Source organism: Pelodiscus sinensis, chromosome 32 (assembly GCF_049634645.1).
Source record: "Pelodiscus sinensis isolate JC-2024 chromosome 32, ASM4963464v1, whole genome shotgun sequence".
Taxonomy (NCBI): Eukaryota; Metazoa; Chordata; order Testudines; family Trionychidae; genus Pelodiscus; species Pelodiscus sinensis.
The window spans coordinates 3754273-3761584 of NC_134742.1; the positions used below are offsets into that span (position 1 = coordinate 3754273).

Sequence of the window (7312 nt, forward strand, 5' to 3'; positions counted from 1 at the left end):
CCTCTCTAGGGCCCCCAGGGCCAGACCCCTCTGGCCTATCACTGCAGGAGCTGCTACCGCCTCCCCCACCCATGCCAGCTGTTCCCCCACAGCATCCGGCTGCCCCAGGGCTCCCATTCAGGGTCCCAGGTGTCCAGTGTCCGACCAGACAGTCCAGTTTTTGTGCCCTCTGCCTGGTGAGAACAGTCAGAACTCACCGGGCACGAGCAATGTCGGGACTTTCTGGTTTTCCGGCTGGGCCCCCGTCCAGTCCCGCTGTCCCCGACCTGTTCCCCTCTCCCCCCATCAGGCCTGCTTCCCACTGGCCGCCCCAACCCTCCTCCCTCCCCCGGCCAGCCCTGCCTCCCTCCCAGCCCGGCCCCCACCCTCATCTGAGATCAAGTGTGTCCAATATTTTTTTTACTCACCTGGTAACCCTACTCCCATTGCAGGTGGGAGCCTGGGCGGGGTCATTTCTACAGGGCCCCCGGCCTGGCATCTGCCGGTGTCTGCTCTAGCGGCCCATTGCCCAGCGGGGTCCCTCACCTCTGGCCCAGCAGCAGTGGGCAGAGGGGTCAGGCCCCTCCCTGGCCGGCCGGCCGGTGTCCTTGGCTGGGCCCTCGAGGGACAGTCCCAGCTGGGCCCCAAGCTCCCTACTGGGGGCTGTGCTGAGCTGGGATGGAAGGGAGGAGACGGGGCCCATCAGTGTTCTGCTTCCAACCCCCCTGGGTCAGGAGCCTCCCTCCCCACCTGCCTCTGCTGGAGCCACTGGGGAGAGGAGCTAATGGGCCCCCCAGCTCCGGGGGCGCAGGGCGGTGGGCAGGGCCCCCCATGGGGACATGCACCCCCAGCTGGTTTTGCAGGGTTTGGACTGGGCAGTACCAGCCAGGCAGCACGTAGCTACACAGCGGAGGGGGAGGGTGGTCCGGGGAGAGAGGGAATCCTGGGGCCAGACTCGCTCGTCTTTCGCCGGGACCGTGGGCGGGACAGGCAGCGCCCCAGGATCTGCATGCGCCCAGGCAAGCCCCCTCCCCACTGGCCGCTCCTCCCTTGGCCAGACCCGCTCCCCCCAACTCCATCCCAGCTAGGCCCCTGCTTCCCGCCAGCTGGTCCCTTCCCCCCCTCCCCGCTCCCAGTTCTCCACCGCCCCATCAGCCCTGCTCCTCCCTACCTCCTCCCATCCAGCCCTGCTTCCCGCTGGCCGGTCTCCCCCACCCCCGATCTCCCTGCACCAGCCCCGTTCCCCCAGCCCCATCCCAGCCTCACTCCCCTCCCAGCCAGTCCCCCCCTTCCCGTTCTGAGATCATGTGTGTCTGGGAGGTTTTTCAAACCCATCTGGTAACCCTACCAGGGGACAAGGAGGGGCCCATGGCCAGAAAGGAACCTTATCGTCCCCGGGTCTCCCCTGAGCCAGGAGAAGATGAGCTGGACCCAAGTCTGGCTCAGGCCCGGCTCTGACTCTGCCCTCCCCAGGGGTCACTCCCAGCCCACAGCCCTGCCGCTGCCGCCCTGCGGCCTGTGGGAGCCACCTGCTCACCCCGGGGCCAGAGAGGCTCAGAGGTCACTCACCTCCCATGCCGGGTGCGGGGGGGCAATTACAACCGGGCTCTGCTGCTCCCTGGGGCCTTGGCTCCCTTGGGACACTCTGGGCGCGATGCAGGAGCTGACACGCTGCGGGGAGTGAGGGGGGGCAGGTCAATAGACCCGTGCCCAGCCTGTGCCAACGAGCCCCCATCCCCATCCCCGGGGCTGGGCCCTGGTGCTCAGGGGAGCGAGTCGGATCCATGGGACCTGGCTCTTGGGAAGGGCCTTGTCTCTCCAGACTAGGGCAATGTGGATGGATCCCATAGTGGGGGAGGGGGGAATTGTGAGGGGGAGGGGATGGGATTTGAGGTTCTTGTTCCCAGAACCAGCCGGGCCCTGAGATCAACTTCCACTCCCAGCCCTGACCCTGGAGGGGGAAGGGCCCAACACAGCCCTGCCCAAGGGTCCCCAGTCTCCCCTTTCCCACCCCCCACCCCCAGTGCTAAAGGAAAACAGCCTCCCCCTGCTCGCCCATGCTCACCTCCCCGCTGTCTGCGCGCCCGTGTGGGGCTCTGCCCGCAGGTCCCCCCGCAGGGCCGGCCCGAGGCCAGACCCCGCCGTGCGGAGCCTGCAAAGGAAGAGGAGCCGGGGTCACCGCTGGGAAACCTCCTCCCTCGCCATGGCCCCCTGCTCAGCCAATCAGCAGTGAGACTGGGAGAGGGGGCGGCCGAGAGGTCTCAGGGGACGTCCCAAGGGTTGGCCCAGGTCACCCCCGAGGGGTCGGTCTCAGAGCGATTCCAGCCCCGCCTCTTTGGGGGGCTCCCACACAGCCAGAAAGGGCTGGGGAGGGGGGGATATTTCTGAGGCTGCCCTGCCTTGCAGCTGATGTCAGGGAATCTCCATGAACTCAGCCCCCCGCCCCCAGCTCCTTCCCCCCCCCCCAGGCCTTTGTGGCATCACCGTCCCCTCCCCCCACACGGCTGATGTCCTGCCCCCAGCCAGCACCTTGGGACACTTGGACAATCAGAGCCCAGAGCTGTACAACCAGCCACAGCCCAACCACTGCTCATGGGCACCGTCAGCAAGTGTGTGAGCAGCCCTGGCCCTTAGAGAGACTCGGGAACTGCCCAGAGATAGGTAGGTAGAGAAACAGCTTGATCACTCCCCTTCCTGCCGACACACACACACCTCCCCCGCAAGCCCTGCTGGTCTGGGACTGATCCGTCTGGTCTGTGAATCACAGAACAGTAGAATGGGAAGGGACATTGAGAAGCCATCAAGTCCAGTTCCCTGCCCTCACGGCAGGACCCAGCTCCGTCTAGATCATCCCTGACAGGTGTCTGTGCAACCTGCTCTGAGATATCCCCAGTGATGGAGATTCCGCAACCTCCCCAGGCAATTTGTTCCAGTGTTTCACAAGACTGACAGGAAGTTTTCCCAACAGGCAGAAACATTTTCCAAATGTCCAACCTAAACCTCCCTTGCTGCAGTTTCAGCCCATTGCTCCTTGTCCTGTCCTCAGAGGCCAAGGAGAACAGTTTGTCTCCCTCCTCCTTGTGACACCCTTTTAGATACTTGAAAACTGCTCTCATGTCCCCTCTCAGTCTTCTCCTTTCCAGACTAAACAAGCCGAGTTCTTTCACTCTCATGTTTTCTAAACTGTTCCACATTTTTGTTGCTCTTCTCCAGGCCTTCCCCAATTTCTCCAATTCATTCCTGAAACATGGTTCCAGAGCTGGAGACACGACTCCAAGTGAGGCCTAATCCGCGCAGAGTAGAGCGGAAGAACGACTTCTCCTGTCTTGCTCACCACACTCCTGTTAGTGCCTCCCAGAATCATGGTTGCTTTTTTTTGCAAGTGTCACACTTTTGACTCCTGTTTAGCTTGTGGTCCACTCTGACCCCTAGATCCCTTTCTGCAGGACTCCTTCCTAGACAGTCACTTCCCGTTCTGTGTGTGTGAAGTGGATTGTCCCTTCCGAAGTGGAGCACTTTGCATTTGTCTTTATTAAGCTTCATCCTATTTACCTCAGACCATTTTTCCAGTTTGTCCAGATCACTTTGAATTCTGACCCTTCCTCCAAAGCACTTGCCACCCCGCCCAGCTTCGTATCATCTGCAAACTTAATAAGCGCCCTCTCCATGCCAATATCTAAATCACTGATGGAGATTGAAGAGAACTGTCCCAGAACAGACCCCTGCAGAGCCCCATGTGTTAGGCCCTTCCAGCATGGCTGGGAACCATTAATAATGACTCACCGAGAACAGTTTTAAAGAGAACAAAAGGCCGCGAGTCTCCCCTGTCAATAACCACCCACTCGACCAATCCGCAGCGAGACTGGAAGCTCGGAGGCAGCAGGGGGAGGGGAGAGGGCTCAACAGATGTCCGAAAGGACGGGCCAGGTCACCTCCAGCTCCCAGTGCTCTGCCAGCTCAGCTCTGAGTGAGGCCTCCGACCGCCCCAACACCCACCCACCCTGCTTGGTGGAGCAGGGAAAGGGGGGAAGATGCAGAAAAAGGCGAGACAGAGGGAGGGGAGGGGGCAAAGGGGAACCAAACTGAGCAGGCTCCAAACCTCTCTGAGGCTCCGACTGTCTCTCCGGGTCCGACACTGCCGGCCGCAGGGAAGGAGAAAACGCCGACGAGGCTCCTCCTGCCCCCGCCCCTCGGTCCCAATTCTCCATCCTGGCCCCGCAGAGACCCTGGGAAGGGGCCGCGTTGCTGCCAAACCGCGGGAATCTCTGAGCTTGCCCCGGCCTTGCACCTCTGTCCTGATTGGCTGTTGTCAGAGTCTCTCTGTGAGGTCATCCCTGTCCCCCGATAGGCTGAGGTCCTGCCACAGGCCTTTGTGATGTCAGTGCTCCACCTACCCCTCCCCTGCAAGGCTGATGACCTGGCCTTGGATGGCCCCTCTGGGTGTTTGAGGGGTTCCCCTGGGCCCCACTGAATGGCAGCTGGGTCTGGGGCCGAGCGGGCTGGGCAGTAACGCCCCTGGGGCTGCTCCCTCGGCCCCACCCAGCTTGTCAGTCCTTAGCAGAGTGTCAGGCCAGACAAGCCCATTCGTGGGTCAATAAAGGTTGCCCCTCCCTCAGCACCTCAGACATTAGGCCACTGTAACTGGGGGAGGGGGGAATTGTTAACAGGACTGGTGTAAGCACTAGCATGGACACTATAAAGGACCCTTCTCTTCCTAGACTTTAATGTTGGTCCTGAGCTGGAATCAGCTCCTGCTAGAAACTCTTTCACACAGGTGGGACCGACTCCCTGATAGTTTTTTCCTTCCCCCACATTAACGACAGTTGATACATTGGCAAAGCGCCTCTAGCTTGTCTTATCTGCAGCGCTCAACCTACTTTCCAAAGGAAAGAAGGTTCATTATCCCCATTCGGCAGATGGGGAAACTGAGGCACAGAAAGGGACAGTGTCTTGCCCAAAGTCACCCCACTGGAAAGTGGTAGACCCAGGTCTGTTGAATCCCAATCCAGGGCTGGACATGTACCCCTCGATCAGGCAGTACCATATTAGTGTCCCTCTGAACATGGGTTCTTCAGCATCTAGAGGCTGGTGACTTATAATAAAGGGCCCTGGAGGAACAGGAAAACATTCAGAGCCAGGGACCAGGGATGACAAAGCCCAGGCAATGGGTCCATAGGAGGAGCAACTAAGAGCATCAGGCTGTCCAGCTTAGGGACGAGGCAGCTACCAAGGGATCTGAGGGAGGGCTGGGAGCCAGGACTCCTGGGTTCCATTTTCCATTTTGTCACCAATTCTCGGTGTGATCTTGGGCAGGTGAGTGTCTGTGACTCGGTTTCCCCAGGTGTGACACGGGGATAATGGAGCCGTGCTCTGAGGTCTCCTCCATACCCTGCTCAGAGGGGGACGGCGTCTCGCTGGCAAATCCACTGATGTGCAGAGCTGCAGCCTTGTGAATGAATCTGATTCCCCTTCATCATCCCACAGCTGTTCCCCTCAGCTGGGCCTGACACCGGGAGCCTGCGACACACAGGAAAGGCCCCTGTCAGCACCTGTGGGTCCATCACACTCACTCCACAGCGGCTCTTCCCTGTGCTAACAGGATCCGCAGCTGCCCTGTTCTCCCGTCCAGCTCTGCCCTAGGGCTGCCCCTCCCCACCACTGCCAGGGCCAGCCCAGGGACTCCCTGGCCCAAGCCCAGCTCCAGCTCCCTCCTCCCTGCTGCGCTAGGCCCTGCCCATCTCTCTCCTGCCCCACGGCTCCTCCTTGCCGGGCTGTGCCGACGCTGCCCCTCCTGGTCCCCTCCTGCCTCTGGCTGGTCCATGTCTGCCCCTCTCCTGACCCCCTCTCTGGGGATCCCCAAGGCTCCGGCCTCACCCCTTTGCTCTGCTCCCTCCACAGACTGTCAATGGACAACCTCAGCGTCACCTCACCCTGAACATCCCTGCTCCTCCTCTGCCCTCCCCGTCCCTGTCCCCTTCTGCCCACACAGGGAAAGTGACTCAAGGAATCTCTCACCGGGTCTGATCCAGCCGGGATCCATCCAGCCAGGTCCAGGCCTTCTCCGGGGACGGGTGGGACAGTCCCACCCAGAGCTGAGAGGGGCCTTGCGTCAGGTCCTGGAGGGCCTCCTGCAGGGAGTGTGACAGGCACCTGGTGACCAGAATGTTCTCTCATGTCCAAGTCGTCATCAAGTCCAGCACCAGAATTATGGGGCTGTGAGCCTGGCAATCCCCATATAGACCCTCCCTCCATCCGTCCCCCTACATCAGGGCTACTCAACTTTGGAAGCCCTGGGGGCCACAGTGATGCTCCGAGCACATGCTGAGGGCCACAACTTAAGCGTGGTTGCATAGACATGCAAATCCCTTTTTTCACACCGACAGGCATGAATACAAAGACTACACAACACGCAGGCCCCATTTAAGTCAGTTCTGCTGATATGAACAAAATGCAACAATTACCCGATTTCCACCCCTATGGCAGCACTTTCACTGAGCAATGACAGGCCAGGAATTTAACTCCGAAAATGCGCAGCTACAGAACAGCATTACATCGATTACTTCTTTGTTCTGGCTTCCTCCTGTGGGCCACACGTTGAGCTCTGTGTAAACACAAACTACACTGCGGGCCACAAAGAAACAGGCTGCGGGCCACATGTGGCCTACAGGACGTGTAGCCCTGATCTGCATCTCTCTTTCCCCCTCCCTCTCTCCTGGGCCACCCCTACCAATACGCAAGCTACACAGCCATGTGGGGCACCACGAAACCTGTGGCACCAAATTGCCCCTGATTTCATGGTGCTCTAGGCAGCCACATGGCACGTAAATGGTAGCCCCAGCTCCAGCTGACCTCTTACAAGCTGCACCCAGCAGGGCCGTTACTGGGGGATGCTGAGCTCCCCAGCATCTTGGCCCCATTTCTCCACCCCTTCCTGCCCCCATTCCACCACTTTCCCCCAATTGAAATGGCCTGGGGGCTTAGTAGCACCAGAACAGCAGCAGGAGTCAAGCCTGCCCCCTTAGTAACCAGCAGCGAAGCGACCCCTCCCCAGACCACGTGGCTCCACCAGTTCCCAACTGCTTCTTGGTACCAGTGACCAGGGGGTGTGTGTGTGAGGGGGTGACTCCGCCCTTTCCCCAAGTCATGCTTCTAGGAGCCTGGCGAGCAGAGCAAACTGGGGCCCCTGCTATCTGCCTCCCCTTCAGCCCTGGGACTGCCCCCCCCCACACTCTGGCCCCCACAGCTGTTGAGCACAGCCCCTACCCCAAATGAGGGGAGGTGCAGGTCGGGAGGCACTAGAAGGGATGGCTCTGTCTCTCTCAGGGTGTCTACA

At 60.4% G+C, this 7312-nt stretch overlaps 2 long non-coding RNA genes across 2 annotated transcripts; both read right to left on the bottom strand.

The window, feature by feature from the left end:
* Window positions 1–412: 412 nt before the first annotated feature.
* On the bottom strand, window positions 413–2397 carry LOC142823195 (uncharacterized). The gene is made up of 3 exons (XR_012898494.1): window positions 2045–2397; window positions 1549–1650; window positions 413–652 (listed from the first exon to the last, which is right to left on the bottom strand). It is a non-coding gene; the product is annotated as an uncharacterized LOC142823195 (long non-coding RNA).
* Window positions 2398–5231: 2834 nt separating this feature from the next.
* Window positions 5232–7066, bottom strand: LOC142823191 (uncharacterized). Its single transcript, XR_012898490.1, has 3 exons — window positions 6441–7066; window positions 5995–6107; window positions 5232–5496 (listed from the first exon to the last, which is right to left on the bottom strand). It is a non-coding gene; the product is annotated as an uncharacterized LOC142823191 (long non-coding RNA).
* Between the last annotated feature and the right edge of the window lie 246 nt (window positions 7067–7312).